This window comes from Grampus griseus, assembly GCF_964374135.1.
Source record: "Grampus griseus genome assembly, chromosome: 14".
NCBI lineage: Eukaryota > Metazoa > Chordata > Mammalia > Artiodactyla > Delphinidae > Grampus > Grampus griseus.
This window is the reverse complement of record NC_139008.1, coordinates 59,971,065-59,981,219: the sequence shown is the minus strand read 5'-3', so window position 1 is coordinate 59,981,219 and position 10,155 is coordinate 59,971,065.

Below are 10,155 nucleotides of genomic sequence, written 5' to 3'. Positions count from 1 at the left end.
CAGTCTTCCTCCGCGGGAATAACCTTCCCACAACAAAAAGCCTTAGTAAACTCTTTCCGTGAAGAAACTTTATTTTCTCCTTTTTATGAGGTGAAATTCACCTAACATAAAATTAACCACTTTACTTTGACCATTACAACTCAATAGTATTTAGTATATTCACAATGTTGTGCACTGTGCATAGAGAGCTGGTAAGCTCTCTCTAGTTTCAAAACCCTTTTCATCACCACATAAAAACACCACGTACCCATTAAGTAACCACTCTACATTTCCCCCATTCCATCCGCATCCCTTGGTAACCTCTAATCTGCTTTCTGTCTCTATGGTTTTACCTATTCATATAAAAGAATCATATACAGAAGCAACCTAAATGTCCATCAACAGATGAATGGATAAAGATGTGGTATGGGATTTCCCTGGTGGCACAATGGTTAAGAATCCGCCTGCCAATGCAGGGGACACAGGTTCAATCCCTGGCCTGGGAAGATCCCACATGCCGTGGAGCAACTAAGGCCCTTGTGCCACAACTACTGAGCCTGTGCTCTAGAGCCCACATGCCACATGCCACAACTACTGAAGCCTGCGCACCCTAGAGCCTGTGTGCTGCAACTACTGAGCCCACTTGCCACAACTACTGAGCCCATGCGCTGCAACTACTGAAGCCCACGTGCTCTAGGGCCTGCATGCCACAACTACTGAGCCTGCGTACTGCAACTACTGAAGCCCGCATGCCTAGAGCCCATGCTCTGCAACAAGAGAGAAGCCACCACAATGAGAAGCCTGTGTGCTACAACAAAGAGTAGCCCCTGCTTGCCACAACTAGAGAAAGTCCGTGCACAGCAACAAAGACCCAATGCAGCCAAAAAAAAAAAAAAAAGATGTGGAATGTATATAGTATATACATTACATATAACATACATACAATATATGTTATATATAACATATATATGTATAAATAATGGAATACTACTCAGCCATAGAAAAAGGAGATTTTGCCATTTGCAACAACATGGATGGACTTGGAAGACATTATGCTAAGTGAAATAAGTCACACAGACAAAGACAAATACTGTATGATATCACTTGTATGTGGAATCTAAAAAATACAACAAACTAGTGAATATAAAAAAAAGAAACAGACTCACTAACAGAGAACAAACTAGTGGTTATGAGTAGGGAGAGGGAAGTGGAGAGGGGCAATAAAGTGGTAAGGAATTAAGAGGTACAAAGTATTAGGTATAAAATAAGATACAAGGATATATTGTACAACACAGGGAATATAACAAATATTTTGTTTTATAATAACTATAGGGAGGAATCAAGATGGTGGTCTGGGAAGACACAGAGTTCATGTCTCCCCACAGCTAGGGTGAACCAGTAGGACCGGCGGGTGACTGAGGCAGAAAGAGAAGTGGAGGCCAGACAGGAACCGGCACCCCTGAGGGGTGGCTGAGAGGGTGGAGGGGTTCCCATGCCTGGAGGGACCCTGGGGGGCTTGGATCGGGGGGAAGCGGGCCCAGCGTTTCCCCTGCCCAATCGGCCAGGGAAGCCTGCCCTGCTCTTGGGCTGGGTCCTATGCCCTCAGAGGTCCCCTCCAGGCTGGGTTGGTCCTGGGAGTGTAGAAAGGAGGCTGGGACAGAACAGGAGAGGCAGACGGGAGGGGCCCTCCATGACCAGAGGAGCAGGAAAGGAGCAGAGGGCTTTTGCCCCACCCACTGGGCACGGGTAACCTGCTGAGCTCCCAGGGCAGTCCCCCACCCTCCAAAGCCCCCTACGGGCCTTGTAGGTCCTGGGGCATAGGAGGGAGGCCGGGGAAGTCAGGAGAGGCAGGCGACAGGGGCCCTCCAGGATGGGAGGAGCAGGAGAGGAGCGAGGGCATTTTCACTGCCCACTCGAGCCCAGGAAGCCTGCTGGGCTCCAAGGTGGGGCCCCCTGCCTGCCCTTCTGAGACCAGAGGTGGGGGGCACACCTGGGCTTATTCTGTTCTGTTGAGCCTAAGCCCCACCCTCCACAAACCTCCAACCTTTTTCAGCCCTGTAGGTACTAAGCATAGGCCTTGTGCTCCACAGCCAAGGCCTTTTCCACCATTTTTTTTCTCCTCCTCTTTTCTACTATTGTGGTTCTGATTTACCTCCTGATTGTTGTTTCATCTATATCTTTATTTTTATTTTTCTAACATAGCTGTTAGTTTCCTAGCCTAATCTTATTTTTACTTTGTTATTTTTCTCCTTTTTTTTTCTTTTGGCCACCCAGCACAGCTTGCGTGATCTTGGTTCACGAGCTGGGGGTCAGGTCAAATTTCCCGCAGTGGGAGCACCAACTCCAAGCCACTGGACTAACAGAGAACCTCAGACGCCAGGGAATATTCATCAGTGTGAGGTCTCCCAGAGGTTCTCATCTCAGCACCAAGACCCAGCTGTACCCAACATCCTACAAACAGCAGTGCTGGAAGCCTCAGGTCAAACAACCAGTAAGACACAATCCCACTCATAAAAAAAAAGACAGCAAAAAAATATGTCACAGATGAAGCAGCAAGGTAAAAACCTACAAGACCAAATAAATGAAGAGGAAATAGGCAATCTACCTGAAAAATAATTCAGAGTAATGATAATACAGAATCTCGGAAATAGAATGGAGGCATAGATTGAGAAAATACAACAAATATTTAACAAAGATCTGGAAAAACTGAAAAACAAATAAACAGATGAACAACACAATAACTGAAATGAAAAATACACTAGAAGGAATCAATAACAGAATAACTGAGGCAGAAGAACGAATAAGTGAACTGGAAGACAAAATGGTGGAAATAACTGCCAAGGAGCAGAATAAAGAAAAAAGAATGAGAAGGATTGAAGACAATCTCAGAGACCTCTGGGACAACACTAAACACACCACCATTCGAATTATAGAGGTCCCAGAAGAAGAAGAAGAGAAAAAGAAAGGGTCTGAGAAAATATTTGCAGAGATTATAGTGGAAAACTTCCCTAACATGGGAAAGGAAATAGCCACCCAAGTCCAGGAAGCACAGAGAGTCCCATACAGGATAAATCCAAGAAGAAACACACCAAGACACATATTAATCAAACTACTAAAAATTAAATTCAAAGAAAAAATATTAAAAGCATCAAGGGAAAAGCAAAAAATAACATACAAAGGAATCCCCATAAGGTTATCAGCTGATTTATCAGCAGAAACTCTGCAGGCCAGAAGGGAGTGGCAGGATATACTTAAAGTAATGAAAGAGAAAAACCTACAACCAAGATTACTCTACCTGGCAAGGATCTCATTCAGATTCGACAGAGAAATCAAAAGCTTTTCAGACAAGCAAAAGCTAAGAGAATTCAGCACCACCAAACCAGCTTTACAACCAATGCTAAAGAAACTTCTCTAGGCGGGAAACACAAGAGAAGAAAAACACCCACAAACACAAACCCAAAACAATTAAGAAAATGGTAATAGGAACATACAAATCAATAATAACCTAGAATGTAAATGGATTAAATGCCCCAACCAAAAGACACAGACTGGCTGAATGGACACAAAAGCAAGACCCATACATATGCTGTCTATAAGAGACCCACTTCAGACCTAGGGACACATACAGACTGAAAGTGAAGGGATGGAAAAACATTCCACGCAAATGGAAATCAAAAGAAAGCTGGAGTAGCAATGCTCGTATCAGATAAAATAGACTTTAAAATAAAGACTGTTACAGGAGATAAGGACATTACGTAATGATCAAGGGATCAATCCAAGAAGATATAACAATTATAAGTGTTTATGCACCCAACATAGGAGCACCTCAATACATAAGGCAAATGCTAACAACCATGAAAGGGGAAATCAACAGTAACACAATAACAATAGGGGACGTTAACCCCCCACTTACACTAATGGACAGATCATCCAAACAGAAAATAAATAAGGAAACACAATCTTCAAATGACACAATTGACCAGACAGATTTAATTGATATTTATAGAACATTCCACCCGAAAGTGGCAGAATACACTTTCTTCTCAAGTGCACAAGGAACATTCTCCAGGATAGATCACATCTCGGGTCACAAAGCAAGCCTCGGAAAATTTAAGAAAATTGAAATTGTATCAAGCATCTTTTCTGACAACAATGCTAAGGGATTGGAAATCATTACAAGAAAAAAAATGTAAAAAACACAAATACATGGAGGCTAAACAGTGCCCTACTAAATAACCAAGAGATCACTGAAGAAATCAAAGAAGAAATTTAAAAATACATAGAAACAAATGACAATGAAAATACAATGATCCAAAACCTATGGGATGCAGCAAAAGCAGTTCTAAGAGGGAAGTTTATAGCAATTCAATCTCACCTCAAGAAACAAGAAAAATCTCAAATAAACAATCTAACCCTACACCTAAAGCAACTAGAGAAAGAAGACAAAGAAAACGCAAAGTCAGTAGAAGGAAAGAAATCATAAAGATCAAAGCAGAAATAAACAAAATAGAAACAAAGAAAACAATAGCAAAGATCAATAAAACTAAAAGCTGGTTCTTTAAGAAGATAAACAAAATAGATAAACCCTTAGCCAGACTCATTAAGAATAAAAGAGAGAGGATGCAAATCAATAAAATTAGAAATGAAAAAGGAAAAATCACAACTAATACTACAGAAATACAAAGGATTATAAGAAACTACTACAAACAACTATATGCCAATAAAATGGACAATCAATAAGAAATGGACAAATTCTTGGAAAGGTACAATTTTCCAAGACTGAACCAGGAAGAATTAGAAAATATAAACAGACCTATCACAAGTAATGAAATTGAAACTGTAATTAAAAATCTTCCAGGAAGCAAAAGTCCAGGACCAGATGGCTTCACAGGTTAATTCTATCAAACATTTAGAGAAGAGCTAGCACCAATCCTTCTTAAACTCTTTCAAAAAATTGCAGAGGGAGGAACACCCCCAAATTTATTCTACGAAGCCACCATCACCCTGATACCAAAACCAGAAAAAGATGTCACAAAAAAAGAAAATTATAGACCAGTATCACTGATGAACATAGATGCAAAAGTCCTGAACAAAATACTAGCAAACAGAATCCAACAACATATTAAAAGGATCATACACCATGATCAAGTGGGATTTATCCCAGGAATGCAAGGATTCTTCAATATACACAAATCAATCAATGTGATACACCATATCAACAAATTAAGGAATAAACACCATATGATCATCTTAATAGATGCAGAAAAAGCTTTTGACAAAATTCAACACCAATTTATGGTTAAAAACTCTCCAGAAAATTGGCATAGAGGGAACCTACTTCAACATAATAAAGCCCATATATGACAAACCCACAGCAAACATCATACTCAATGGTGAAAAACTGAAAGCATTTCCACTATGATCAGGAACAAGACAAGGATGTCCACTCTCGCCACTCTTATTCAACATAGTTTTGGAAGCCCTAGCCATGGCAATCAGAGAAGAAAAAGAGATAAAAGGAATACAAATTGGAAAAGAAGAGGTAAAACTGTCACTGTTTGCCTCTGACATGATACTATACATAGAAAATCCTGAAGATGCTACCAGAAAACTACTAAAACTAATCAATGAATTTGGTAAGGTTGCAGGATACAAAATTAATACACAGAAATCTCTGGCATTCCTATACACTAACAATGAAAAATCAGAAAGAGAAATTAAGGAAACAATCCCATTTACCATCGCAACAAAAAGAATAAAATACCTAGGAATAAACCTATCTAAGGAGACAAAAGATTTATTATCGGAAAACTATAAAACACTGATGAAAGAAATCAAAGATGACATAAACAGATGGAGAAATATACCATGTTCTTGGATTGTAAGAATCAATATTGTGAAAATGACAATACTACCCAAAGCAATCTGCACATTCAATGCAATCCCTATCAAACTACCAATGGCATTCTTCACAGAATTAGAACAAAAAATTTTACAATTCGTATGGAAACAAAAAAGACCCCGAATAGCCAAAGCAATCTTGAGAAAGAAAAACGGAGCTGGAGAAATCAGGCTCCCCGACTTCAAACTATACTGCAAAGCTACAGTAATCAAGACAGTATGGTACTGGCACAAAAACAAAAATATAGATCAATGCTACAGGATAGAAAGCCCCGAGATAAACCCACGCACATATGGTCACCTAATTTATGACAGAGGAGGCAAAAACATACAACGGAGGAAAGACAGCCTCTTCAATAAGTGGTGCTGGGAAAACTGAACAGCTACATGTAAAAAAAAGAAATTAGAACACTAACACCATACACAAAAATAAACTCCAAAGACCTAAATGTAAGACGAGACACTATAAAACTCTTAGAGGAAAACATAGGAAAAGCACTCCTTTACATAAACCACAGCAAGATCTTTTTTCACCCACCTCCTAGAGTAATGGAAATAAAAACAAAAATAAACAAACAGGACCTAATGAAATTTAAAAGCTTTTGCACAGCAAAGGAAACCATAAACAAGATGAAAAGACAACCCTCAGAATGGGAGAAAATATTTGCAAAAGAAACAACGGACAAAGGATTAATCTCCAAAATATACATACAGCTCATGGAGCTCAATATCAAAAAAACAAACAATTCAATTAAAAAGTGGGCAGAAGACCTCAATAGACATTTCACCAAAGACGACATACAGATGTCCAAGAGGCATATGAATAGATGCTCAACATCACTAATTATTAGAGAAATGTAAATCAAAACTACAATGAGGTATCACTTCACACTGGTCAGAATGGCTGTTATCAAAAAATCTAGAAACAATAAATGCTGCAAAGGGTATGATGAAAAAGGAACCCTCCTGCACTGTTGGTGGGTATGTACATTGATACAACCACTATGGAGAACAGTATGGAGGTTCCTTAAAAAACTAAAAATAGAACTACCATATGACCCAGCAATCCCACTACTGGTCATACACCCTGAGAAAACCATAATTCAAAAAGAGACATGTACCACAATGTTCATTGCAGCACTATTTACAATAGCCAGGACGTGGTAGCAACCTAAATGTCCATCAACAGATGAATGGATAAAGAAGATGTGGCACATATATACAATGGAATATTACTCAGCCATAAAAAGAAACGAAATTGAGTTATTTGTAGGGAGGTGGATGGACCTAGAGCCTGTCATACAGAGTGAAGTAAGTCAGAAAGAGAAAAACAAATACTGTATGCTAACACATGTATATGGAATCTAAAAAAAAAGGTACTGATGAACCTAACAGCAGGGCAGGAATAAAGACGTAGACATGGAGAATGGACTTGAGGACACAGCAGGGGAGGGAGAAGCTGTGGCGAAGTGAGAGTAGCATCAACATATATACACTACCGAATGTAAAATAGTTAACTAGTGGGAAGCAGCAGCATAGCACAAGGAGATCAGCTCAGTGCTTTGCGACAACCTAGAGACATGGGATAGGGAGGGTGGGAGGGAGGCTCAAGAGGGAGGGGATATGGGGATATATGTATGCATATGACTGACTCACTTTGTTGTACAACAGAAACTAACACAGTATTATGAAGCAATTATACTCTAATAAAGAGCTATTTTTAAAAAATAACTATAAATGCAGTATAACCTTTAAAAACTGTGAATCACTATATTGTACACCTGTAACTTATATATTGTATATCAACTATACTTCAATTAAAAAAAAAGCAATCATATGTGCCCTTTTGTGTCTGGTTTCTTTTACTTAGCAGAATATTTTCAAGGTTCATCCAAGTAGTAGCTGGTATCAATACTTCATTCCTTTTATGGCTGAATAATATTCCATTGAATTTATAGGCCACAATTTATCTATCCATTCATGCACTGATGGACAGTTGGGTTGTTTCCACCTTTTGCTTGTTATGAACACTGCTATAAACATTCGTGTACAAGTTTCTGTGTAGACATATATTTTCATTTCTCTTGGATATATACTTAGGAGTAGGATTGTTGGCTCATATGGTAATTCTGTTTATCTTTTTGAGGAACTGCCAAACCATTTTACACAGTGGCTGCAACATTTTACATTCTCACCAGCAATGCACAATTCCTGTGCATCCTTGCCAACTTTTTTCCCCATTAAACCATCCTAGTGGGTTGAAGTGGTATCTCATTGTGGGTTTGATTTGAATTTAATGACCAATGATGTTGAACAGTTTTTCATGTGTCATCCATATCTTCTTTGAAGAACTGTGTATTCAATTCCTTTGCTGACATTTTAATTGGGCTGTTTACCTTTCTATTGCTGAGTTGTAAAAATTCTTTATATAGTCTGAATATTAAACCCAAATCAGATATATGATTTGTAAATATTTTCTCCCATTCTGTAAGTTACCTTTTCACACTCTTGATAATGTCCTTTGATGCAATTTCTAATTTTGATGAAGTCCATTTTTTTTGTTTCTTGTGCTTTTGGTGTCAAATCTAAGAACCTATCACCAAACCCAAGCCCATCAAGACTTACTTATTTTCTTCTGGTAATTTATAGTTTTAGTTCTTATAGATTGTTGATCCATTTTGAGTTAATGAGTGATATATGAAGTGAGCTGGGTGTCCAACTTCATTCTTTTGTATGTGGTTTTCCAGTTGTCTTAGCACCACTTGTGGAACAGACTATCCTTTTCCCAGTGAGAGGTCGTGGCACTTTTGTGGCCACATATACAAGGGCTTATTTCTGGACTCCCAATTCCATTCCATTGGTCTATGTCTATCCTTATGCCATACCAGTTTTGATTACTCAAGCTTTGTCCTAAGTTTTGAAATCAGGAAGTGTGAGACATCAAGATTGTTCTTGCCATTCAGGACCCCTTGAACCTTCAAAGAATTTGAGGATGAGCTTCTCCACTTCTGCCAAAAAAAAAAGAGCCATTGGAATTTTGATAGGGATTGCATTTAATCTATAGAGCACTTTGGGAAATACTGCCATTTTAACAAAATTGTCTTCCAAACTATGAACACGGTATGTTTTACCATTTATTTAGGTTTTCTTTCAGGATGTTTGTAATTTTATTTTTTTCATAAATTTATTATCTATTTTTGGCTGTGTTGTTTGGCCTTTGTTGCTGCGCATGGGCTTTCTCTAGTTGCAGTGACCAGGGGCTACTCTTCATTGCAGTGCACAGACTTCTCATTGAGGTGGCTTCTCTTGTTGCAGAGCACGGGCTTCAGTAGTTATGGCTTGTGGGCTCTAGAGCACAAGCTCAGTAGTTGTGGCACACAGGCTTAGTTGCTCCACGGCATGTGGGATCTTCCCAGACCAGGGCTCAAACCCATGTCCCCTGCACTGGCAGGCAGACTCTTAACCACTGTACCACCAGGGAAGTCCCTGTAACTTTCAGTGTACAAATCTTTCACCACCTTGTTTAAATTGATTCCCAAGTATTTTATTCTTTTGGCTGCTGTTGTAAACGGAATTAAAAAATTTTTTTCAGATTGTTGCTGGTGTATAGAAATACAGTTGATTTGTGTGCAATCTCATACCCTGCAATTTTGCTGAATTTACTTATCAGCTCTAGGAGCTTTCTTATGGATTCTTTGGGATTTTCTATATATAGGATTTTATCTGTGAAGTTTTACTTCTTCCTTCCCAATCTGGCTTTTTTCTTCCTTAATTGCTCTGCTATACCTTCCAGTATAATTGTGAATAGCAGTGGTGAAAGTGGACACCCTTGTCTTATTCCTGATCTTAAAGGTAGTTTTCAGCCTTTCACTATTATGCTTGCTGTGTTTTTTTCATAAATCCCTGTATCATGTTTATAAATTTCCCTTCTATTCCTAACGAGCATTAGAATTTTACCAAATGTCTTCTGCATCTACTGAGAAGATTATATGGCTTTCTTCTTGTCATATTAGCTTGGCATATTTGATTTTTATGGTGAACCACCTTAATATCCCTGGAGATACACCTCCATACTACACTAGTCTCTTCTTTTTCATTAAGGTCTCCTTTGCATTTAGAATGGTCCCCCTGCAAGGCAGTAATTTTTAAAGTATCCACTTTATTTCTGTATCCTTTAAGCCTGATGAACTACTAGAGTACTGCTTAGTGATCTATCAACTAAAGACAGACTTTGGGTGAAAGAAGTCATGGATACCCCACAAATCAAAAATTGGA